The 27,308-nt window shown below is 46.4% G+C and overlaps 1 protein-coding gene across 4 annotated transcripts in view; it reads left to right on the top strand.

Annotated features, from left to right (window-relative positions):
• The window catches only part of RALGAPB (Ral GTPase activating protein non-catalytic subunit beta), a 1,713,320-nt gene that overhangs the window by 947,552 nt on the left and 738,460 nt on the right, over positions 1-27,308 (top strand). The gene's annotated exons all lie outside the window — the stretch shown is intronic.

The raw sequence follows: 27,308 nt of genomic DNA, 5'->3' as shown, positions 1-27,308 counted from the left end.
GCCATTCAGTCGCCACGCATGAAGCCGCAGAGTTGACAGGTGCTGGTGGAAGACCCTCCCCTGCTGCTGCGACAGAAGATCCTCTCAAAGGGGCAGTCTGATCGGAGGAACTATGGCCATGTTCAAAAGCTCGGGATACAAGACTCTTCGTGCCCAGTCCGGAGCCACCAATATTCCTTGGGCCCGGTCTTGCCTGATCTTCTTCAGAACTCTGGGTGGAAGTGGTATAGGTGGAAAGGCATACAGGAGGACTGAATTCCATTTGCAGCATCAGGGGGAACTCTCTAACATGGTCCAGATATTGGCGGGGACTGCGAAAGACCTGCAGTGGTGGCTTTCGAATCCGCATTGGGTCCACGGCAGATCCCTCTCCCTTCCCCAGTCAGATCTCTCCATAGTGACAGATGCGTCGCTTCTGGTTTGGGGCGGCCACATGGGAGAGGTGGAGATCAGAGGCCTCTGGTCTCCGGCAGAGTCTGGGAACAACATAAATCCTCTGGAGCTCCAGGCGATCAGGCTTATATTGAAAGCATTTCATCCCTCTCTAAAAGGGAAAGTAGTGCAGGTGTTCACGGACAATACCACTGCTGTGTGGTACTGCAACAAACAGTGCGGGGTAGGGTCCTGGACCCTTTGTCAGGAGGCACTGCACCTCTGGAGATGGCTGGAACATCAGAGCATTACCCTTGTGGTTCAATATCTAGAGCGTTGGAGTTTCCAAGGCGGTACTCGTTCAGAGACGCCTTTCTTCTCGAGTGGAATTCCGGCCTCTGTTACACCTTTCCACCAATACCACTTCTGCCCAGAGTTTTCAAGAAGATCAGGAACGACTGGGCCCAGGTCTTCTTGGTGGCTGCTAACTGGGCACGGCGAGTACAGTATCCAGAGCTATTGAGCATGGCCACGGATCCTCAACTCAGACTGCCTCTTCAGGCGGATCTTCTGTTGCAGCAACAGGGGACTGTTATCCACCCGAACCTGTCCAATCTCCCCCTTCATGCGTAGAGATTGCACAGCAGCAGTTGGTGACTTTTGATCTTCCACCTGAAATCTGCGATGTTATCTTGGCAGCAAGGCGTCCCTCCACCAAAATGGTATATGCCTGTCGTTGGAATAAATTTGTGCCATGGAGTAACAACGCATCTATTTATCCCCTCTCTGCTCTGCTATCTAAGGTTTTTTTTGTTCATTCTTTGGCCCACCAGGGCTCTGGTTCGGGCACCCTTAAGCGGTATTTATCTGCCATTTCAGCCTTTCTTAGGCTACCTGATGAGCCTTCACTCTTTAAATCTCCTATTGTGAATAGATTCCTAAAGGGACTCACCCATTTATTTCGTCCCACTCCATTTACCATGCCTCAGTGGGACCTCAATCTTGTCCTTACTTATTTAGTGTGTACTCCTTTTGAGCCGATGCACAATTGCCCTTTATGGCTCCTCACTTTCAAGATTGTCTTTCTTGTTGCTATCACTTCTGCTTGCAGAGTGAGTGAGCTCCAAGCTCTTTTTTCCAAGCCTCCATCCTTGTCTGTGCACCCTGACAAAGTGGTGTTGCGCACTAAGGCTTCCTTCCTTCCCAAGGTTGTTAAGCCTTTTCATGTAGGCCAGTCAACTTTTTGGACACACCCACATGCTTCCCATGAGGAGCAGAGACTCCACTGTCAGGACCCAAAAAGAGCGTTGGCGTTCTATCTTAATCGTACTAAAAGTTTCCAGGTGGACGATCAACTCTTTGTCAGGTATGTGGGCGTGAAGAAAGGAAAGGTGGTGCAAAAACGTACTATCTCTCGATGGGTGCTTCATTGAATCAAGATGTTGTAGGAAAATGCCACTGTTGGCATGTGTAAGGAAATCCCTCCTTGGCATGGTTACCCCCCTGACTTTTTGCCTTTTGTTGATGCCAGTTATGATTGAAAGTGTGCTGGGACCATGCTAACCAGGCCCCAGCACCAGTGTCCTTTCCCTGAACTGTACCTTTGCTTCCACAATTGGCACAGACCTGGCACTCAGATAAGTCCCTTGTAAATGGTACCCCTGGTACCAAGGGCCCTGATGCTAGGGAAGGTCTCTAAGGGCTGCAGCATGTCTTATGCCACCATAGGGACCCCTCACTCAGCACATGCACACTGCCTCACAGCTTGTCTGTGCTGGTGGGGAGAAAATTACTAAGTCAACATGGCATTTCTCTCAGAGTGCCATGTCCACCTCACACTGCCTGTGGCATAGGTAAGTCACCCCTCTAGCAGCCCTTACAGCCCTAAGGCATGGTGCACTATACCACAGGTGAGGGCATATGTGCATGAGCACTATGCCCCTACAGTGTCTATAAAAACCTTAGACATTGTAAGTGCAGGGTAACCATAAGAGTATGTGGTCTGGGAGTTTGTCAAACATGAACTCCACAGTTCCATAATGGCTACACTAAAATCTGGGAAGTTTAGTATCAAACTTCTCAGCACAATAAATGCACACTGATGCCAGTGTGGAATTTATTATAAAAGGCACAAGCGGGCATTTTAGAGATGTCCCCTGGATACCAATCCAACTTCTAGTGTGGGGCTGACCAGTTTCTGCCAGCCTGCCACAACCAGACAAGTTGCTGGCCATATGGGGAGAGTGCCTTTGTCACTCTGTGGCCAGGAACAAAGCCTGTACCGGGTGGAGGTGCTTCTCACCTCCCCCTGCAGGAACTGTAACACCTAGTGGTGAGCCTCAAAGGCTCACCCCTCTTGTTACAGTGCCACAGGCCATCCCAGCTAGTGGAGATGCCTGCCCCTCCAACCACTGCCCCCACTTTTGGTGGCAAGGCTGGAGGAGATAATTAGAAAAACAAGGAGGAGTCACCCACCATTCAGGACAGCTCCTAAGGTGCCCTGAGCTGAGGTGAACCCTGCCTTTAGAAATCCTCCATCTTAGTTTTGGAGGATTCCCCCAATAGGATTAGGGATGTGCCCCCTCTCCCCTCAGGGAGAAGGCACAAAGAGGGTGTGGCCATCCTCCGGGACAGTAGCCATTGGCTACTGCCCCCCTGACCAAATCACACCCCTAAATCTAGTATTTGGGGGGACCCCAGGAAATCCTGCAACCTGAACTAAGAAGGACTGCTGACCTGAAAGGCCTGCAGAGACAACGGAAGAGGACAACTGCTTTGGCCCCCAGCCCTACCGGCCTGTCTCCTGACTCGAAAACCCTCAACAGCGACCCATCCAACAGGGACCAGTGACGTCTGAAGCCTCAGAGGGCTGCCCTGAATCTAAGGACTAAGAAACTCCTGTGAGCAGCGGCTCTGCTCAACAAACAGCAACAATATTGCAACTTTTCTGCAACTTTCAAAGACCTCACTCTTCCCTCCGGAAGCGTGAGACTTCACCCTCTGCGCCCGACGCCCCCGGTTCGAGATCCAGAGAACCAACACCACAGGGAGGACTCACAGGCGACTGCAACCCCGTGAGTAGCCCAAGATGACCCCCCTGGACCCCCACAGCAACGCATGCAGAGAGAATCCAGAGGCTCCCCCTGACCGCGAATACCTGTAACAAGGCACCAGACGCCTGGACCAAGCACTGCACCCGCAGCCCCCAGGACCAGAAGGAACCGAACCTCGGTGCAGGAGTGACCACCAGTAGGTGGCTGGCCCGAGAAGCCCCCCTGTGCCCTGCCTGCACCGCTAGAGTGACCCCCGGGTCCCTCCATTGAAACCAATACAAAACCCGACGCCTGCTTTGCACACTGCACCCGGCCGCCCCTGTGCCACTGAGGGTGTGTTTTGTGTGCCTACTTGTGTCCCCCCACCCCACCAGTGCTCTACAAACCCCCCCTGGTCTGCTCCCTGAGAACGCGGGTACTTAACTGCTGTCAGACTGGAACCAGAACACCCCTTTTCTCCTATGTGTTTTGGGCACCTCTTTGACCTCAGCACCTGACCGGCCCTGAGCTGCTGGTGTGGTAACTTTGGGGTTACCTTGAACCCCTAACTGTGGGCTGCCTATGCCCAGGAACTGAGACTTGTAAGTGTCTTACTTACCTCACAATCTGATCAATACTTACCCAGGAACTGTTGATTTTTGCACTGTGTCCACTTTTAAAATAGCTTATTGCCATTTTAACAAAAACTGTATATGTTATTGCTCTAATTCAAAGTTCCTAACTTACCTGTGTGGAGTACCTTGCATTTTATGTATTTACTTCAAATCTTGAACTTGTGCTTCTAAAAATAAATTAAGAAAATATATTTTTCTATTTAAAAACTATTGTCCTTGAGTTAAGTCTTTGAGTGTGTGTTCCTCATTTATTGCCAGTGTGTTTACAACAAATGCTTAACACTACCCTCTGATAAGACTACTGCTCGACCACATTACCACAAAATAGAGCATTAGAATTATCTAATTTTGCCACTTTCTTACCTCTAAGGGGAACCCTTGGACTCTGTGCACACTATCTCGTACTTTGAGATAGTATATACAGAGCCAGCTTCCTACAAAAGGAGACTAACATGTTCTTTGACAGATGCTAATGTGGAAGAACGTAACTGCTGTAGGAAAAGTTTACCCACACTATATGTTGTGATGATACCTGTGACCTGATGAGCTGTGACATAGTGAGGGTCCCATCGGCTTGCTCTGAAACTCTGTGTGGAATTTTACAAAACGTGCCTGACAACCATTTGTGTCCACTGGCCACAACCACCCACCTGGACATGAAAGTTGGGAATTAAAGGTTCCATAATGAACCAAACTAGTCAGCTGTTCTTCTGTGACATTTAAAAGTGTCTATCAATTGTGGAATTTTGCTGGTGTTTTGATACTGGACACATAAAGTTCTTTTATCTTTGCTAACTCCAGGCAAGTTTTTTGCTGAACTGTGCCATTCAGAAATATTATTTGTAAATGAATGAGGCATCTAAAAAAAAGCTTCCATACCTTTTATTTGCCATTTATGTATTCCCCATGCACTCTTGAAAACAACAGAATTAGTCCAGAATCCATAGCCCTCAACGGCCGGCCGGGAAACAAAGGAATCTGCATAGATTCATTTGGTGTCTGTTAGCAATATTTTTCTTAATTTGCAAGGAGGCAATTTAAAGTAGTAAGACTGCATTCTTAGTATCAGGCGCAGAAAAATATGCAAACTTTTCTATATACGTTTTGCAACTTCCCACCGGAGAAGTCGGGCAATTCTTCCAGGAATCCTCGTGGACTATTGTGCAGTATCTGACACACAGTGCAATTTGAAGTTGTCAATTGAAACAAAACAGTTTTCTTTTAAACCAGGCAGCGGTGATGTTATGAGTGTTCTGGTACGGGGTTTTCCCCGGACTGGAACTGGTGCTCTATAGGATGGGTGAAGCTCCTTTTTTACAGCAATTCCTTCTCTTACCAGATCCCCAACTTTAGGAATCCAGCCAGGAGATGTTGCTGGCAAATCCCTCATTCTCAAGGTGGTGGCATGGGTGGATGAATTTTCATCTCAGAATAGTTATATTTCCTGTAAAACAGTGACACATTCATTTAAGTCAAATGGTGTGTCTGCCGACACAGTGCCAGGGCCATCAATATTTGGGACATTCATAGGTATCCTAAACAGGACCTTGTAAGCGATGCGTCCTCCCAAGGATCTTCTTGGCATATTATTTAGTGCTCTCTGGGCCCTACATAGGTGATGAAGCCAGCTATGACAAGAACCTAATACTCTTGCTGTTAAGGATTGCTTTAAGTCTTGGTTCTTCCGCTCCACAACAAATTTTCCCCGGGATGATATGGAGACGAGAAATGGAGTTGAACACCCATCGTTTCCATGGTGTCCCTAAATGCCCTTGAGGCAAAGGCAGGGCCCTAGTCTGAGTGAAATGCTGCAACTGCATATGTCCTGATGAAGACTTGCAAATCTTTAAAAACAGTTCTGGCATCAGCCAGTCATTGTGGCTATACCCACAGGAATCTAGAACATGAATCAACAGCGACTAAGATGTATTTGTATGCACCATAGCATTGTAAGGGACTGCAGTGGTCCAGGTAAACCCAATTTAGTGGTTTGTTGAAAAGTAGGATGGGTGCCTCCAGTGTGCGTTTGATGGTGGAACTAATTTGTTGACAGATGTCACAGCAAAGGACATACTGTTTGGTCTGTTTGTATAGACCTGGCCACCAGAAGCGTTTTTGTAACCGGGAAATAGTGGCTGCCACACCAGCATGGGCAGAAGCAGCACCCTCATGCACTGCTTTAATGAGATCTGATCTTGGTTAGGGATCACACGATCACCCGCCCTTGGAATTTTTACTATTGCATTGTTTTGGGCACTGAGGTAGTAGGTATATTTAGCAGGTTTTGCTTTTGGTAAAGACTTGGCATCAGCTTAATCTTTCACAGCAGCCAATGTCTAATTATCCAGCTCATATGAGAACAAGTAATTGCAGCAACAGAAGCCGTAACTACTGCGGATTTGGCAGCTTCATCAGCCAAAGTGTTTCCTACAATGTGTACTCCTACACATTGTTGGCCCAACGTATGTACTACGTGAGCTCTTGGTAGTCTGTCCTTAAGATGTGCTACTCACCCCTATACGTTTTTGTGTTTGATGCTGTTTCCTTTTGAATCTCTGAATCCATTCAGGCGCCAGTGATGTAAGTAATCATTGTAGGACTGGACACTGCAGTACGACTTACACAGTCAACGTGGGCTGTTAGGACCTGTATGTTCCAGTGCCAATTTGACAGCCTTAAGCTCTGAGAGTGCAATCCCTTTGGGTAGGTATGTTGAGGGTGGAATGTACCATTCTTCATGGCTCCGCTAACAACTGCACATGCAGCGGAGTACCAGTGTTTTGTACCTATAGGTGATAGTGCTGAACCATCAGTATAAATGAAGGTTCAGTATTAATCAAGAGGCATGTTGCTAGAGGTTATTATAGAAATTCTTTGGTCTGTAGTTTAGGGTCGAAAACATAATCAACATCTGTGGCAGTCAGGGAGGTTGGCCATTGAATCTAACATGAATGTAATGCTTTCGCGCTTGTGGTTGCTAGCTTTGACAACCGCCTCAAGAGCTGGTACTAGGGTAATGACAATAATGCGTTTCCCTTCGGCACATGGCCTCTCCTTAATGACAAGCCATCTCTACAGCAGTCAGTATGTCAAGAAACTGACCTCAATGGAAGTGTAGGAGATGAGGATTTTCCTTGTTATTTGCCCCTACAGACAGCTCCAACAGTTGTCCCACATAGAGAATCTGGAAATTACATTCTCTGGGGTAGTAACAAGGAAGAGAGTCTATCGTCGTCCCCACTGAAGCGAGAGATGCGGATGAGTTGGTTATTGGGACGAGGCCAAAGGTTCCCGTTCCAGAAGGAAACTGCTGGAGCCTAACACCCCACCAGGCCTCTGGAGAGACATGGCTCAGCCAGGTGCATAAATGCTTTAGTGAGCGTTTTCATATAAAAAGAAAAAGCCTCTGGGACTAAAGAAGCAAAAACGGGAAGCAAAAAAAGAAAAGATTAGCGAGCTCTAGTCGAAACACTTGATTACTACACTAAAAGGGATGCGTTGAGGATGGAAAAGGGGCCTATTAAAGAGCCTGTAATATAAATGTTAGGCCTGTGAGACCGTTTGCTCATTATTATAATTCTCGTGCTCTCCCTATATCCTATCCCTAAGATACAGACAAAAGTTATTTGGAGCGCTATCACAAAGTCACATCTCTTTTCTCAGAACACCTTTTTTTCCACGGGTGACAGACTATAATGCCCTGTAACAGGCTGGCTGTTACCAATGACCTGACTGCTTGAGGAGGGGGGGGCGCTTAGTAAGTACCCCGGGGGTACGTGGAGGAGTCTCTCGTTGATTCCTGAGTGCGACAGCCCGGAAGTAGAGGGTTGCACACGGATGCCAGAAAAGAAAAAGACGGAGGCAGAGACTAAAGGGAAGCTGCCGTCTTCGGAGCCGGGAGGAGACGCCGCAGGCGGAGTAGAGAAGGCCAAAGAACAGGAGGAAGAGAAGAGCGCCCTGGAGAAGATTGGGACACCGGAGTTCTACACCAGAGCCACCACGCAATACGAAACCACCAGCATCTCCCGCCACGTCTCAGGAGGGACGTGGCTTCTACAGGTACAGGCATATATGTCAAACCTGTTTTGTAGTATTGTGGGTAGGAGGGGAGGGGGAGGAAGCCTAGTACAATACAAAGTCAAGGAATGTGAGAGTAAAACCAAGAGAGAACGCACGCAGGATTTATGGTTTGTTTGCACAAGCACTTGCACCAGCACCTTCTGAATGTATAATAAGCACTCTTAGGCACAACCCACACCCCTCCCTCTCGCAGGTAAAAAGGGCATCAATTAAAAACTATATACTTACCCAGTTCCTACCTTCTTTTTCCCGTGTCCTATTCCTGAGGATTGTAATCCCAACGAAGAAACCTACAAGAAAGAAGAGAGCGAGAGGAGTTAAACAAAAGACAGAAAAAGACAACTGTCAGAAACAGAGAACAAGTGTAGGAAGCTGGCCCGGCTTGTAGTGGGCACCAATGGTACTTACATCTTGTGCCAGGTCCAGTTATCCCTTATTAGTTGAGTAGAAGTGTTCTAGCAGTTTAGGCTGATAGAGGTAGCTAGAGCAGAGCAGAGCAGGGAGACATACAAAGCTCATGCAATACCACTTATATCAATGCTCAGTGTTCCTAAAAATAAAGGTACTTTATTTTAGTGACAATGTGCCAAAAATATCTCAGAGGATATACTCCCTTAGGATGTAAGTAATATACACAAAATATACACAGATAACCAAATCAGGTTAGTAAAACAGTCAGTAGTGCAAACACTGTAGAATACAATAGGATGCAATAGGCCTAGGGACAACACAAACCAAGTGGAATGCAAACCACAAATGGACCCCTAGGCTAGTGTAGAGGGTCGCTGGGAGTGTAAGAAAACACTAAGGGTGTAAAAGATACTGAACCCCAAAAGCCTGGAAAGTAGGAGTAAAGTACTACTATTTCCCCCAGAAACACACTAAAGTTGTGACATAGGATTTTGCAAGGGCCACAACAAACTGCAAAGCACTGAAGATGGATTCATGGCAAAATGGCTGCCTCTGGTTGGAAGAAGCTGCAGGTTTTGCAACAACGGAAGGAGGTAGGAATTTCTTCGTGACAAAGACGTCCCACGGTGTGCTGGAGGATGCAGAGTTGTTTCTTTGGAAAAATACCGCAAACAACCCTTGCTAGCTGCAAGAGTCACGGTTAGAGAAAATGGGTGCTGCCCAGGCCCAGGAAGGACCAGGATGTCACCACTTGGGAGTGGAGACGGAGGGGGCCCTCAGCAACGTAGAGAGCCCACGCACACGAAGGAAGCACCCGCAGAAGTCCTTGAACACGGGTTCATGAAGACTGAACACAGCGGTCGTCTCAACACTGCAAAAGGAGGTCCCACGACACCGGAGATCAACTCAGGGAGTTGAGCATCGCAGGACAGAGTGCTGGGGACCTAGACTCGGCTGTGCATGCTGGATTTCTTGGAAATGTGCACAGAAGCCCTTGTAGCTGCAGAACACGCGGTGCACAGGATTACTGTCTGGAGAGGGGAGGCAAGAACTTACCTCCTCCAAATTCAGACAGTAGGACCACTGGACAGTCGCGGTCACTTGGGTCTACAACCTGTGTCCCAGGGGCCATGCTGGTCAAGATGAGAGGGGACCAAGAGTACCAGTGAAGCTGAAGTTTGGTGCCTGCTGAAGCAGGAGGAAGATTCCGTCGACCCACAGGAGATTACTTTGTGGCTTCCCGTGCAGGGTGAAGGCAGACAGCCCCCAGAGCATACACCACCAGGAAATAGTCGAGAAAGCTGAGAGGATTAGGCGCTACAATGTCGCTGGTAGTCTTCTGGCTACTTTGTTGCAGTTTTGCAGGCGTTCTGGAGCAGTCAGCAGTCAATTCTTGGCAGAAGTTGAAGAGAGAAGTGCAGAGGAAGCCTGATGAATTCTTGCAAGTCGTAATCTGAGGAAAAGCCCACTGGAGAGATCCTAAATAGCCCTCAAAGGAGGATTGGCCACCTAGTTAGGTATGTACCTATCAGGAGGGGTCTCTGACATCACCTGCGGGCACTGGCCACTCAGAGGCCTCCAGAGTGCTCCCACACCTCTGAAAGCAAGATGGCAGAGGTCTGAGACACACTGGAGGTGCTCTGGGCACCACCCCTGGGGTGGTGATGGACAAGGAAGTGGTCACTCCTCTTTCCATTGTCCAGTTTTGCACCAGAGCAGGGACTGGGGTTTCCCTAAACTGGGGTAGACTGGCTCATGCAAGGAGGGGACCATCTGTGCCCTTCAAAGCATTTCCGAGGCTGGGAGAGGCTACCCCTTCCCAGCCTTTAACACCTATTTCCAAAGGGAGATGGTGTAACACCCTTTCTCAGAGGAAATTCTTTGTTCTGCCTTGCTGGGACTGGGCTGCCCAGACCCCAGGAGAGCAGAACCCTGTCTGTGGGGTGGCAGAAGCTGTAGCTGCAGAGAAAACCCCAGAGCACTGGTTTGGCAGTACTGTGGGTCCATAGTGGAGCCCCCAGGATGCATGGAATTGGCTCCCCAATACCATATTTGGAATGGGGGGACAATTCCTTGATCATAGACATGTTACTTGGCCATATTTGGAGTTACCATTGTGAAGCTACATATAGGTATTGACCTGTATGTAGTGCACGTGTGTAATGTTGTCCCTGCACTCACAAAGTCTGGGGAAATGGCCCTGAACTATGTGGGGGCACCTTTGCTAGTGAAAGGGTGCCCTCACACTTATTAACTTTGCACCTAACCTTCAGCAAGGGAAGATTAGATATAGGTGACTTATAAGTTACTTCAGAGCAGTAAAAATGGCTGTGAAATAACACGTGCGTTATTTCATTCAGGCTGCAGTGGCAGTCCTGTGTAAAGATTTGTCTGAGCTCCCTATGGGTGGCAAAATAAATGCTGCAGCCCATAGGGATCTCCTGGAACCCCAATACCCTGGGTACCTAGGTACCATATACTAGGGAATTATAAGGGTGTTCCAGTATGCCAATTGAAATTGGTAAAAGTGGTCTCTAGCCTATCGTGACAAATTTAAAGGCAGAGAGAGCATGAGTACTGAGGTTCTGATTAGCAGAGCCTCTGTGACACAGTTAAGCACTACACAGGTATACACATTCATAATTGCTAACAACCATTTGGTACACGAAACTGCTCTACAAAAGCTCACAGACACCATTTCCACTACTAGAGTGCACCCCAATGTACCAAGCTCCGTATTACAGAAATTCGAAGAAGGGGAAGACCCCAATGTGTTTTTTACGAACTTCGAACGTGTTGCCTTTTCTGCCAATTAGCCCCAGGAACGATGGGGTCAATATATAGCCCCTCTTTTGACAGGGACCTTACAGTCTGCGTACCAGGCTGTCAATCCTGGGGGTACAACCCCATATACGGACAAAAAAAAAGCTATTTTGGAGAGACTGGGTTATGATACCGAATATTACAGAATAACATTTCTCTAAACAAAATGGATACGAACGGAAAACCCTAGAGCTCTTTATTATCGAGTGCAAAACCTAGGATTAAAATGGCTAGGACCGATTGGAACCTATAGGGAAGAGGTCATACAAGTTATTATTAGAGCAATACCTAGCGGCCCTCTCCTTACAAACACGTAATTGGCTAAAGCAACATCCTAACATCCACATCACCACTGCCATCGACCTGGCCTGCGCATTTCATAGAGCTCCAGAATTTAAGGGCAGCCCTCAGAGGAGACCCCCACCTGGAGGGAAACCCTCTTTCAGAACAAAGGTTACGAAAGAACCTGAAGAAAACGTTAGTCTACGTGTCCCAGACAAGGAACCAAACCAGGCACCCCAATGCTATAGTTGCGCAGAGTGGGGCCACTTGGCTCGTAATTGCCCCCATAAAATACCCAGACTTGAACCCATGGAGATCGGTATTACCCGGGGAAGGGTACTATGTACAACTAGAGAAACAACTTGCTTTGTGAAAGACATGATAATGAATATGAGAAATGTTAGGGCTCTAGTTGATTCTGGTTGTAGCCAATCGGTTCTGAGAGCAGATTTAATAAACCCCGAACAAATAAAAGAGGATGAAAACGTTTCAATATGTTGTATTCATGGTGAGACGCGATCCTACTCTCTGGCCTTAGTTCAAGTAGAAAGGAGGGGAAAAGAAGAATCCCTCGTGTTAGGAGTCATACCACATCTGATAGAAGAAATGATAATTGGAACAGACTTTAGTGCTTTTCATGATTGATTACATAATATAATGCAAAGAGAAGTGTTCCAGTCCTGGTTAATAGAAGCTACCTTCAGTCAATTAAGTATCAAGGGAGGCAAAGACAAAGTTAAGTTATCCAGAGCAGAAAAAAGAGAACAAAAGAGAAAGCATCATATAACCCCTGTGTCTTCCCCCGACAGAAAATCAGTCCTCGCCACAATACAAACCTTCCGAGCTAGCCAAAGAGATGATCCCACTTTGCAAAACTCTTGGGTTTCAGCAATGACAGAGAAAACCGGACAGGTAGGACTGCATTTTATTACCCAGAATGGGTTATTATATCGAGTAACCCGTCATGACAATCAAGAGAGGAAACAACTAGTAGTACCCAACCCTTACCGTACTCAGGTATCGCACTTAGCCCATAGCCAATTAGGGGGTAGACACTATGGGAGGGAAGAGACGGAAGAGTATCTCCTTAGACGTTTTTATTGGCCTGTTTTTTTTTTTTCAGATATCCATAGGTTTTGTGCTTGTTGTCCAAAATGCCAATTAGTCAATCCCAGAACAGTCAGGAAAGCTCCCTTACAGCCATTACCCATCATCAATATTCCTTTCTCCTGAGTGGGTATGGATCTTGTAGGACCCTTAACACCCTCATGAAAGGGAAATATGTATATTCTTGTGTTAGTCGATTATGCAACTAGGTACCCTGAAGCGTTCCCACTTTCCAGTATGACGACTAAGAATGAAGCACATGCAATGATCGGGTTTCCCCGAGAATTATTAACAGATCAGGGTACCCCCTTTATGTCTAGATTGATGTCCCACATATGTCACCTATTGGGATAAAAACATCTGCGCACATCAGTATATCATGCACAAATAGACGGTTTAGTAGAAAGGTACAACCAAACTATTAAGACTATATTTAACAAATCCATAACCGACTCGGGACATGACTGGGATAGAAAGCTACCTTTTAGTGTTGTACGCCATAAGAACACACGTAGAAGCTTCAACCGGATATAGTCCCTTTGAACTTTTTTTGGGCCGATAACCACAAACCTTATTAGATATGGCTGCTGAGCATTGGGAAGAGAAAGAGACAGACGACAAAGATATCCTAGAATACACCCAACAATTAAAAGACCAAATACAGTGTGGGAGGATGTCCGAATACACCTCGAGGAAACTCAAGATAGACAAAAGAAGTATTATGTGTAGGAAAGTACCGTCTTGCCTGGCATGTTACCCCCATTTTTCACTGTATATATGTTGTTTTAGTTGTATGTGTCACTGGGACCCTGTCATCCAGGGCCCCAGTGCTCATAAGTGTGCCTGAATGTGTTACCTGTGTAGTGACTAACTGTCTCACTGAGGCTCTGCTAATCAGAACCTCAGTGGTTATGCTCTCTCATTTCTTTTCAAATTGTCACTAACAGGCTAGTGACCAATTTCACCAATTTACATTGGCTTACTGGAACACCCTTATAATTCCCTAGTATATGGTACTGAGGTACCCAGGGTATTGGGGTTCCAGGATATCCCTATGGGCTGCAGCATTTCTTTTGCCACCCATAGGGAGCTCTGACAATTCTTACACAGGCCTGCCACTGCAGCCTGAGTGAAATGACGTCCACGTTATTTCACAGCCATTTTACACTGCACTTAAGTAACTTATAAGTCACCTATATGTCTAACCTTTACCTGGTAAAGGTTGGGTGCTAAGTTACTTAGTGTGAGGGCACCCTGGTACTAGCCAAGGTGCCCCCACATTGTTCAGGGCCAATTCCCCGGACTTTGTGAGTGCGGGGACACCATTACACGCGTGCACTACATATAGGTCACTACCTATATGTAGCTTCACAATGGTAACTCCGAATATGGCCATGTAATATGTCTATGATCATGGAATTGCCCCCTCTATACCATCCTGGCATAGTTGGCACAATCCCATGATCCCAGTGGTCTGTAGCACAGGCCCTGGTACTGCCAAACTGCCTTTCCCGGGGTTTCACTGCAGCTGCTGCCAACCCCTCAGACAGGCATCTGCCCTCCTGGGGTCCAGCCAGGCCTGGCCCAGGATGGCAGAACAAAGGACTTCCTCTGAGAGAGGGTGTTACACCCTCTCCCTTTGGAAAATGGTGTGAAGGCAGGGGAGGAGTAGCCTCCCCCAGCCTCTGGAAATGCTTTCATGGGCACATTTGGTGCCCATTTCTGCATAAGCCAGTCTACACCGGTTCAGGGACCCCTTAGCCCTGCTCTGGCGCGAAACTGGACAAAGGAAAGGGGAGTGACCACTCCCCTGACCTGTACCTCCCCTGGGAGGTGCCCAGAGCTCCTCCAGTGTGCTCCAGACCTCTGCCATCTTGGAAACAGAGGTGCTGCTGGCACACTGGACTGCTCTGAGTGGCCAGTGCCACCAGGTGACGTCAGAAACTCCTCCTGATAGGCTCCTTCAGGTGTTGCTAGCCTATCCTCTCTCCTAGGTAGCCAAACCCTCTTTTCTGGCTATTTAGGGTCTCTGTCTCTAGGGATTCCTTAGATAACGAATGCAAGAGCTCATCCGAGTTCCTCTGCATCTCTCTCTTCACCTTCTGCCAAGGAATCGACTGCTGACCGCGCTGGAAGCCTGCAAAACTGCAACATAGTAGCAAAGACGACTACTGCAACTCTGTAACGCTGATCCTGCCGCCTTCTCGACTGTTTTCCTGGTGGTGCATGCTGTGGGGGTAGTCTGCCTCCTCTCTGCACTAGAAGCTCTGAAGAAATCTCCCGTGGGTCGACGGAATCGTCCCCCTGCAACCGCAGGCACCAAAGAACTGCATCACCGGTACCTTGGCTCTCCTCTCAGCACGACGAGCGAGGTCCCTTGAATCCAGCAACTCTGTCCAAGTGACTCCCACAGTCCAGTGACTCTTCAGTCCAAGTTTGGTGGAGGTAAGTCCTTGCCTCCCCACGCCAGACTGCATTGTTGGAAACCGCGACTTTTGCAGCTACTCCGGCCTCCGTGCACTTCCGGTGGAAATCCTTTGTGCACAGTCCAGCCTGGTTCCACGGCACTCTAACCTGCATTGCACGACCTCCTAAGTTGTTCTCCGGCGACGTGGGACTCCTTTGTGCCACTTCGGGTGAGCACCGTTTCACGAATCCTCGTAGTGCCTGTTTCTGGCACTTCTCCGGGTGCTACCTGCTGCTGAGAGGGCTCCTTGTCTTGCTCGACGTCCCCTCTGTCTCCTGACGCAATTTGCGACATCCTGGTCCCTCCTGGGCCACACCAGCATCCAAAAACCCTTACCGCACGATTTGCAGCTAGCAAGGCTTGTTGGCGGTCTTTCGGCGTGAAAACACTTCTGCACGACTCTCCACGGCGTGAGGGATCCGTCCTCCAAAGGGGAAGTCTCTAGCCCTTGTCGTTCCTGCAGAAACCTAAGCTTCTACAGTCCAGTAGCAGCTTCTTTGCACCCACAGCTGGCATTTCCTGGGCATCTGCCCATCTCCGACTTGCTTGTGACTTTTGGACTTGGTCCCCTTGTTCCACAGGTACCCTCGACTGGAAATCCATTGTTGTTGCATTGCTGGTTTGTGTCTTTCCTGCAGTATTCCCCTATCACGACTTCTTTGTCCTTTGGGGAACTTTAGTGCACTTTGCACTCACTTTTCAGGGTCTTGGGGTGGGCTATTTTTCTAACCCTCACTATTTTCCAATAGTCCCAGCGACCCTCTACAAGGTCACATAGGTTTGGGGTCCATTCGTGGTTCGCATTCCACTTTTGGAGTATATGGTTTGTGTTGCCCCTATCCCTATGTGTCTCCATTGCATCCTATTGTAACTATACATTGTTTGCACTGTTTTCTAAGACTATTACTGCATATTTTGGTATTGTGTATATATATCTTGTGTATATTTCCTATCCTCTCACTGAGGGTACACTCTGAGATACTTTGGCATATTGTCATAAAAATAAAGTACCTTTATTTTTAGTATAACTGTGTATTGTGTTTTCTTATGATATTGTGCATATGACACTAAGTGGTACTGTAGGAGCTTCACTCGTCTCCTAGTTCAGCCTAAGCTGCTCTGCTAAGCTACCATTATCTATCAGCCTATGCTGCTAGACACCCTATACACTAATAAGGGATAACTGGGCCTGGTGCAAGGTGCAAGTACTCCTAGGTACTCACTACAAGCCAGTCCAGCCTCCTACATTATGACCGAAGAACATCATTACGAGACATTAAAGTGGGAGAAAAGGTACTTGTATTATTACCTAGTTCAGACAACAAGCTCCTAGCAAGATGGCAAGGCCCCTATGAAATAATGGAACAGTTAATTCCAGTTACCTACCGCCTGAATATTTCTGAGTCACCTCGGAAAACACAGATCTATCATATCAAGTTATGAAAAAAAATGGGAGGAACCAGATGTTCCCTTCCCACAAATAGACACTGGATATTGTATATCTAAAATAAAACACTTAGACATCACCTTATGTCCTCAACCAGATATAACAAAACATTGGCTTCCTCAAATCAGTCCTCAGATATCCTCTGAACAACAAGAACAATTAATGAAGGTTCTTGAGTAGTATAAAAGGTTATTTTCCACAAAACCTGGTAAAACCTCTTTGATATATCACAAAATCAATACCAAAGAAGGGAAGATTGTCCGTCTCAGCCCTTATTCCTGAGGCACGAAGAAAGGTGGTAGAACAAGAGATACAATCTATGTTACAAATGGGTATAATTGAGCCCTCCACCAGTCCCTGGTGTTCACTGGTGGTATTAGTCCCTAAACCAAATGGGACAGTTCGTTTTTGTATTGATTTTAGGCAATTAAATAGCATCTCTGACTTCGATACGTACCCAATACCCAGAGCGGATGAACTAATTGAACGGCTAGGGAAAGCCTGATATATGTCCACTTTAGATTTAACAAAAGGATGCTGGTAAATACCCTTAAACCCCACAGATAGGGAAAAGAAGGCCTTTGTTATTACGTCAGGGTTATACCACTTCACGGTTCTCCCCTTCAGTCTACACAGGGTTCCGGCCACTTTCCAACGCCTAATGGATAAACTACTACCGGAACATACCAAATATGCATCCGCCTATCTAGATGACATAGTCATCTATAGTAAAACCTAGGATGATCACCTCTGTCATCTATCAAACGTTTTCCATACCTTGATAGGAGCCGGTTTAACTGTGAACCCCGAGAAATGTGCTTTTGCCAAAGACTCCATCTCATATCTTGGCTATATCATCGAAAGAGGTTGTATATTACTACAACTTGATAAAGTAGAGGCTATTCTTAAGGTACCACCCCCACAAACAAAAAAATACATACGATCGTTTCTGGGATGGGTCGGTTACTACCGCAGATTTATTCCGAACTATTCCACCATAGCCGCCCCCTTGACAGATCTCCTAAAAAAAGATCGACCCGCTAAACTTAGAGAGCTCTCACCCTTACAACTGAAAAGCTATGAATCCTTGAAACACAGTCTTACAACTCATCCAGAATTGCACTGCCCTGATTTCCCAAAAATATTTTATTTGTAAACCTATGCCTCTGCTGTTGGGATAGGTGCTGTTCTCTACCGAAAGGACGGGGGCGGGATGGATCATCCTATCGTCTATATCAGCAGGAAAAACCTTGCGAAACGCACTATCCAACAATTGAGAAGGAGTGTTTAGCGATCAAGTGGGCCATTGAATCCCTGCAATATTACTTGCTTGGACATCCCTTTGTTCTTATCACTGATCATGCTCCTCTTACGTGGCTGGCCAAACATAAGGACACAAACTCTAGGATTTTACGCTGGTTTATGGAGTTGCAACCTTTTGTGTTTCAGGTTCAACATTGCCCAGGGAAGGAGTTGGTTATTGCGGATTATTTGTCTCGCAATCCTTTAGACTCCGGCCTCGATCAACCCTCTTCCAGGGGAGGCATATGTAACAGGCTGGCTGTTACCAAGGACCTGACTGCTCGAGGGGGGCTGCTTAGTAAGTACCCCAGGGGTACGTGGAGGAGTCTCTCGTCGATCCCTGCGTGCGACAACCCGGAAGTAGAGGGTTACGCACAGACGCTGGAAAAGAAGAGGACGGAGGCAGAGACAGAAGGGAATCTGCCATCTATGGAGCCGGGAGGAGATGCCACAGGAGGCGTAGAGAAGGCTGACGAACAGGAGGAAGAGAAGAGTGCACCGGAGAAGATTGGGACACCGGAGTACTTCACCGTAGCCACCGCTCAAGACAAAAACACCAGCATCTCCCGCCATGTCCCAGGAGGGACGTGGCTTCTACAGGTACGGGCATATATGCCAAACCTGTTTAGTAATATTGTGGGTAGAAAGGGAGGAGAGGGAGAGAAAGCCTAGTACAGTACAAAGTCAAGGGACATGGGAGTAAAACCAAGAGTACACACACAGGATTTGTTTGTTTGTTTGCACGAGCACTTGCACTGGCACCTTCTGAACGTATTATAAGCACCCTTAGGCACAACCCCACACCCCTCCTTCTCGCAGGTAAAAAGGGCATACATCAAAAACTATATACTCACCCGGTCCCTACCTTTTGTTTTCCCGTGTCCTATTCCTGAGGATTGTAATCACAACGAAAAACCCTACAAGAAAGAAGAGAGAGAGAGAGAGGAGTTAAACAAAAGACAACAGAAGACAACTGTCAGAGACCGAGAACTAGGAAGAGATGAAGAAAAGATAAAGAAACCAAAGAGGGAGGAAAGAAGTAAAGATAGGAGCCTGTAAAGAAGTAAAAAACGCGAAAATAAGGAAATAAGAGACAAGTACAATATCAATAAATGAAATCTTAAGAATTTATTTAGCAAAATCGGGTTTGCAATTTGTTTTCCTGCGCTACGTCGCTACTCCAGACATATACCGGCCCCATGCCCTAATAGAAGAACACTTACGTGAAGTTTCCTCTGTTTCCACCAAGGGGCAAGTCACGAGGCAGGGTGCCAAACCAGTCCTTACACCTGGAAGAAAGGGTAAAGACAGAATTAAGAAACAGAGATTTGATTGTTTATGTTCGCCTGTATGAATAAAAGTAAAGGAAATGTCATAACCCACATCGGGTGTCATCTATTCCTGCTTAAAACCAGCACAGTATTTTTTCTGTTGGTGCAAATCTTTGTTCTGGATTGGAGTACAAATGTGATTTGTATGCTATGGGTACTTTGTCACCCTCACTAAATGCGAGAGGTGAACCCGATGGCACCAGGAATTATTCTAATGACCAAATTTTTTGTTATCTTGTGTATAAGTGTTGTGCTTCTAGCATGTCTTGTTGTAAATCTCGGAGTATGCATGTACGTTCTGGTGACCAGTGTTTGCTTGAAAAATCAGGACAAATTAAATCATAAAGTGGTTTTATGCATTATGCATTGTCAGGAATGTAAGTTCCACCAGAGTTAAAGAAACCCAGTAATAACAGCAGCTTCTTGATGATGTTTGGATTGTGAAGTTGAGTGCACTTTTCTGAAAAGTGCAGGGCAAGGCTCTTGCCTTCATGAGATGATTTGTATCCTCAAACAGGACACTAAGAAATTTTGGTTTTCTTAAAGTTAAATTTGTAGCCTTGGGCAGCGAATCCTAAGACTATGTGATCAGCCTGGGCCAAGCATGCATAGAGGTCGTCATCTGTAAGGTAGATGTCATCGACATAAGACAGCACCTCAGGTTCAATTTCATGTAATATTGATGCCACACAGGCAGAAAATACCCTAGGGCAGTTTTTTACCCTTGGGGCAAATGACAAAAGCGGCAATAAAAGCTTATGCCCTGAAGGTGCGTAGATACCGTCTTTCAGTAGCTAGATTTTGGAAGAAAAAGCCATTGCAGATACCCAACGTTGTTTTTTTTCCGTACTATATATTCAAGTGCTGTGTGCAATTTGGATTGCAAATGTTGCATGTATGACTAAGTGACTGCAATCTAAGAATATTCTTTACGAATGATCAGGTTTTACATTGGGGAATAACAGATTATTCATTGCAGAGACGCAGGGTTTTATTACTCCCTGGTATTCAAGTTGTGTGAGAATCTCTCTCACGGGTGCTTCAGCTTCATGTTTATTTGGATATTGAGTCTGGATCTGTGGAGTAGATGTAACCAGTATTACATGCTAGGGAGATTCTCTGTCCTACCCTATGTGGTTGCAATACAGCGCAGAAGCCTATGCCAAAGCCCAATTAGCAGCGTAGGCTTCCTTTACTATCTCTTGAACTAGGACTGAGAAAGAAGGCAGAATTACATCTTCCCTTGTGGGAGCACGTGGACAAATTCAGCTAGCCAATCTTTTTCTGCCAATAAGATATTATAGTTTAGTGTTAATCTTCACCAGAAGATCACTTTAATTGTGAGCCCTAAGTCTCCCTCAGTCTGTATGTTTAATCAGTATACCCTTTTGGGTGGGGAGACGTGCCTGTTGCTGTTTCGACATCAAGGAATTCGTTAGTCGGAGTCGCATACAGAAGGATCTAAAAGACTCTGGCGACATATCGTGACCTCTGGCGCGCTGTCTAGCAGAGTCACTGCCCACGTCATGTTCTTAAATAATGTTCTTGTAGGAGGCTGGCTCAGTTTATGGTGTACACCTATGGTGTGGCACCCCTATACTGAGCCCCAGGCAACCCTTAATGATGGTGAATAGGTGTCTAGATAGCAAAAGCTCTCTAGGGGTAGCTGGGGCAAGCAGCTGAAGAATATCCAGAAGGAATGTAAAGCACTTGCAATACCACAGTAGTCGGACAGTAACTTACTCACAAGAAAGAACCACCTCAGTGTTTAAAAAATAAAGGCTCTTTTATTGCAGCACTACTACTAGACTACCATTGGTATAGCTCCCTTTGGAGATATCTACACATAATAACAAACCGAAATAGCATAAAATGTAGAGAGCCGTATTGCGGGGGGGTGGGGCATATACTAAGAGTTTGAAATAGTAAACTCAACCAACATAAGTGTGGTAGCTAACTAGGGGCTGGAGGTAGATAGAAACACCAAAGGTAAGTACGGGTAGTGTCCCCAGCAACCAGGTGTACAGTAACTACCCACCCAGTCGTCCCATAGGCTAACACAGGGAGTAGTGGTTGGATTTTGTGTGATTCAGAACCCTTCCCAGTGGACCCCTAGGAAACCAGCAGTCAAGAGTAAGGTTGGAGAGAGCTCCCGCCGAAACATCCAGAAGACAGAAGTACTTAGTCCAGGGGACACGGATACAGAGTGGAGAAGGGACTCTCTCTGAAGTCTGTGGAAACCTCGTATTTTCGAGCTCCTGTCACGACCCATGGACCAGGCCGCTGGAATCCAGGGACGGATTCTAGATGTGGAGGACCTGAAAAATAAGGGGTCACCATCCAGTACCCTTGGAGGTGCCCAGGTGGTGCAGGTGGCAATGCGCACCCTCCTAGAGGCGAAGTTCCTTCAAGTTGGTGAATGAAGAAGTCAAACTACAGGGTCCAGGACCTGCAGAAGGTCCCAGAGTTGCCTACGATCTGCCCCTCAATGGTTGCCGGATTGCAGGAGGGTCAGTGACCAGCCAGTTTACCAACAAGTACTAGGAGCTGTAGAGGAATTTAAAGTGTTATGGGGACCAGCAGGTCCAAGAGACTCTACAATTAAGGGTGAGTCAGGGCTGGCCCTCAACACGCAGGAAGGCCTGCAGAATTAATTGGAGCCCCCACAAGTGAGCGACAGGCGATGGACACAGGGAGTCATAAGAAGTCCTCAGCAGCACAATAAAACCGGCCCCAAGTTGCAGGAGTTGCAGGACATGGGCTGATCTTCGAGTTGCAGAGTGCTGGAGGCTGGGGCTTCTTGGTGCTTGAAGATCTCCTGGGAAAAGAGTCAACAAGCCTTGGACAGAGCAACAGTTGTAGTGCACAGGAGTTCCAGTCCAGTGGTAGTAGCCAGTCCCACAGTTTCCGAAGATGGCAAGAAGACAGGCAGGACCCAGAGGAAGCCACAGACCCACCACCTGTGAAGCAGAGCCTTTCGAGGTCTGTGGAACAGCAGGCCTCACCACCTGATCGACGTTGTCTTGAGGTGCCTGCGGATGCAAGAAAGTGACTCCTTCACTCCAAGGGAGACTCCTTCCTGCTTCCGGGTGCAAACAAAGTCCTTGTGACTGTGGAGGATGCACAGCCTTGGATGTTGCAGAATTCTTGCAGGATCTGGAGAAACAATGTTGCAATAGGAACCTTCCCATCAGAAGAAGACTTGTTTTGGTTCCAAAGCAGACCAGCAGCAGTTCCAGAAGCCAGGAGCAGAAGATATCTTTAAGTGAGTTCCTTATAGATTCTTAATCAGCAAATCTCAGGACCCACTCACTGAGGAGCCCTTAAGTAACCCTAAAAGGGGGTTGGTTACTCTCTGAACTGACCCACCTATCAGAGGGACCAGGGACGTCATCTATCTGGCCTGACCAGTCAGGTGCTCCCAGGGGCCTCTGCCCATCTTGTTTCCAAGATGGCAGAATCAAGATGCCACCTGGCCGATCTCTGTACACTTTCCTAGGAGAGGAGCTGGACGGGGGTGGTCACTCCACTGTCCTTTGTGCATTTTTGCACTAGAGCGGGAACGTGGGGTTCCTGAACTAGTGCAAGCCGGATTGTGCAAGGAGGGTGCCAAATGTACCCTTCAAAGCAGTCTGGTGGTGCTTAGAGGCTACCCCACCTGAGCCCTTAGCCAATTAATACACAGGGGGGAGGTGGTCTCACCTCTCCTTGCAGGAAATCCTTTGTTCTGCCTCTCAAGGCAGGAGCCAGGCTCACCTGTAGGAGGGCAGAACAGTGTCTGGGGTCACCAGCAGGGTACTTAGGTACCCAGGGCATTAGGGCACCAGGGTTTCCATGTGGGCTGCAGCATGTATTGTGCCACCCATGGGAGCCCATGCAAAATGTGTTTTCAGTCCTTCCATTGCAGCCTACATGAAAAGGTGCATGCACCTTTTCACCACAGGTCACTGGACCAGGTCACTCTGTCACCCCTATGGCAGGCTCTCCTAGCCCAGAGGGCAGGGTGCAAGTATCTGTGTTTGAGGGCACCCCTGCATGAGCAGAGGTGCCCCTACGAGCTCCAGCTCCATTACCAGTCACTACCTGTGGCCAGCTCCATAATGGTAACTCCGAATTTGGGCATGTTTGGTATCAAACACATTGGAATCATACCCCAATACTGTTGCCATTATTGGTTGTATGTTTCCATACGCTCTGGGGGCTCCTTAGAGGACCCCCAGCATTGCTCCTACCAGTCTTCTGTGGTTTTCTGGGCAGCCTACGTTTATGCCACCCCAAAGACAGGTTTCTGCCCTCCTGCTACGTAGCTTGCTCAAGCAAATGAAGGCAGAACAAAGGATTTCCTTTGGGAAAGGGACCCTCTCCCTTTGCAAATAAGTGTTACATGGCTGGGAGGGGTAGCCTCACCAAGCCACCGGTTTGCTTTGAAGGGCACATTTGGTGCCCTCCTTGCATAAACCGGTTTGCATCAGTCCAGGAAGCACCAGTCCCTACTCTGGCATGGAACTGGACAATGGAAAGGGAAGTAACCATTTCCCTGTCCATCACCACCACAAGGGTGGTGCCCAGAGCTCCTCCAGATGGCCACTTGATTCTTTCGTCTTGAATCCAAGATGTACTATTTCCATGGAATACTGCTTTATTGTATGAGGACGGAAATCCTTTCAAGAATAAGGATGGTGGTTTCCAGGGGACATGCCTGAGGGGAGGTACACTGGAAAAGAATCTAAGTATACAAGATGGTGTATTTTCCTTGCCTTTGGCACCTTCCTGAGAGGGTCTCCAATGATCTTAAACCTAGGCCTATCCATTCTACTATAATTTCTTGGAATAAAGCCGGTTTACGAAACAAGATTGACGATCCAGATTGGGGTTCACTCATTGATTCTTGCAGTATTGGCCTTTTCCAGGAAACATGGGCTACTACAAACATATATAGGCAAGGGTTTACATCTTTTTGCAAAGAGGCCATCCCATCTTCTGCGGGGAAGGCAGGAGGAGATCTTATTACATGGTTAAAGATAGACAAGGTAAGGGAAGTGAAGGAAATTACTGTTAGTTCTCCTGATATTCTGACTGTTTCAATTAAACCAAAACTGGGTTCCTCACTCTTGTGCGTAAATCTTTACAATAGGCCAGGTCCCCCTAGTAAAACTTCAGAAACTATATCCTTGTTAAAAATTCTTGTGGCTGACTTATTCCCTTCAAACTTTCTTATTATAGCTGGCGATTTTAATACTTTATTAGAGCCCAATCCACCTTTTACAGAGCTAGCTCAGGAAGAGGGCGAAATATGGGGAATTCCATCCTTTCACACGTTGACAAACCAGTTTAAATCCAACAAGAGAGTGTGGCAGGTTATTGAGTTAATGCTGTTACACGGTCTACGGCCTGGAAACTGGCGTTTTCCATCAGACATTCCGGCATGTTCTACTTTCTATAGAGGGTCCTATAGTAGTTTGATTGATTATTTCCTTATTGATATCATGATATGGCATAAAATTAAGGATATTATAGTGGGAGACCATCGTTAAAGTGATCATTTTCCCCTTTTGTTGGATTGGGACAGGTGGTTTGTTGAGCTTGAGCCAACAAAGCAAACTGAGAGAGCCACTCCTGCCCTGCAGGTGGCTAAGAATCAGCATGCTTTAAGATAGGAGACCATCATGAATAAAGGCGCTTTGCTAGTCCAAATGTCCGATTTGGTTCTGAGGTACGCAGCTCCAAATACTTATTCTCCCGATCAGACCATGATTAAACATACAGAGTTTTTTTTCTTCTCTGAAGGCTCTTTTTACTAGAGAAAACAAGGCAAGGGGGAGGCTCTGACCAATTAAATCGAATCCATGGTTCAATACTACTTGCAGGGGAGCCAAAAGTGCCCTTCTGGTTGCACTTAAACTATGGGATAGACCTGCTATAGCAAAGGCAAGGCACGATTATGCGGATGTAATTAAGGTCAGCAAAGCACAGTGGGCAGAGCATATGTGGCAAGAACTATTGGTATCCGCCAAGGATTCAAACACAAGGCGCTTTTGGACGCTAGTATCTAATGAAAGAATAAATTCAAGCCCTAGGCCTGATTGTCATATTCCTCTAAACACTTGGGTCTCCTATTTCACCAAACTATATAGCCAGGATCTTAACTCGTTAGCGGGTGTAGAGGAGGAACTTGTACCTGGGGTTGATTGGGCTGCTGCTATTGCACCGTTCACTATGAAAGAAACTGCGACAGCTATTAGGTCCCAAAAACTAGGGAAGGCTCTGGGATTAGAGGGGATTCCACCTTACTTATATAAGTCAGATCTGACACTATTGGGCCCTTATATTAACAAAGTTTCAAATGCTATCATGGGGACTAACATCCTTCCTCACTGGTGGAAGGGTGCGATAATTGTCCCCATTTACAAAAAAGGGGACAAATCGGCCACGGGGAACTATAGACTGATTAGCCTTCTTTTCTGCTTTTGACCTGGTTTCCCGTCCTAAGTTGTGGGAGACCTTGGCCAAAATTGAAGTCCCAGGTCCATTGTTACCTTTGATTAGGAAATTGTATACAGATCGCTTCGCAAGAGTAAGATGGGGCAGAAATGTAGAGTTATCTGATGAGTTTCCCCTGCAGAGAGGTGCTAGGCAGGGATGTGTGTTAGCTCCAACCATTTTTTATTTTTTATAAATGCATGTATTCCATACTTGCTCGATACCCAAAATGATGCACAAAAATTGGGTGGTATCAAGAAACCATGCCTGCTGTTTGCTGATGATACCTTGCTTTTATCCCAAACTGCTTCTGGATTATCCAGGCTTTTGGAAACAATTCTTGTTTTTTTGTAAGGACTACGGCCTACAAATAAATTGTCCCAAAACCAAATGTATGGTATTTGGTGTACCAAAATTCAGGCTAAAAAAAAAAGTCCTTGATGGTGAGGTTCTTGAACGAGTCAGTGATTTTGTTTATTTGGGAATCAGGCTAGATAACTCCTGTAACTGGACATCACACCTGTCAAAGTCCGTTATGTCCCCAAAACAAAAGACAGGAGGCATTTTGAGATTTGCTGCTAATATGCCCACCTTCTCCATTACACCTGCATTGGATATTTATAAAGTGCATTTTTTGGGAAGTGCCCCTCAGAAGTTGAAGGACGCTTATTGGGAAAATGTATATATGTCAACACTAGCAGCTGTCCCATCGGGTAGTTTGACAGATTTAAGTGTCACTGTGAGTTCGAGCACTTTCTAGACATTATTACACACCCAGTGTCACGTGCACTTAATTTAAGACTTAGACTGGGATCCTTACCATTGCACGATTTTACTGCTAGATGGAAGCAATCTACTAGGTCGTCAAATTTTTGCCCGATGGGATGCAACACCAGAGAAACTATTAGTCACCTTCTATTTCATTGTCCAGCTTTTAAAATGCAAAGGGCCAGTTGGATAAGACCTCTTTGTAAGACAATGGGCATTAGAGACCGTCACTTGGCCCTTAGGATTTGTAGTACAGATACCCATGGGCTGGTGGCGTGTGCTATGTCAATGTTTTAGCAGCTAGTTGGCGGCACAGAGCAGGTTTCATAAATTGACACCAAATGAATTAAAGGGTAGTAAATATGTGTTGCTTGCTTCCTATTTTAATCATTAGATTTTGAATACATGTTTTATTATATTAATTTTTTTTTTTATATTGAGAGGAGATCCTTAGGTTTTGAGAACTGTTAGATGTAATTGCTCAAGCTTTATCTTGTGCTAAGGTTTGAGAATTTATTTTTTGTTAAACACTTAGTATAGACTTTTAAAATTCTCAATTTCCCGATAGAGACTTTTGGAGTCGGATTTCTAGTCTCCGGATGTTGACAACGCGAAATATTTTTTAGTTGGAAGATCCCACTATTCTTTTATATTGATTATTTATTATTCTGTTTTTATATATGTTTTTGTGAACTTGGTTTTATGTTTGTATTTGTTGCTTTTATGGTATTTGTGCCGAAATAAAGCTAAAAGTAAGAATCCAAGGTAGGC

Source organism: Pleurodeles waltl, chromosome 7 (assembly GCF_031143425.1).
Source record: "Pleurodeles waltl isolate 20211129_DDA chromosome 7, aPleWal1.hap1.20221129, whole genome shotgun sequence".
Lineage (NCBI taxonomy): Eukaryota > Metazoa > Chordata > Amphibia > Caudata > Salamandridae > Pleurodeles > Pleurodeles waltl.
This window is presented reverse-complemented; position numbering and strand designations above follow the sequence as displayed.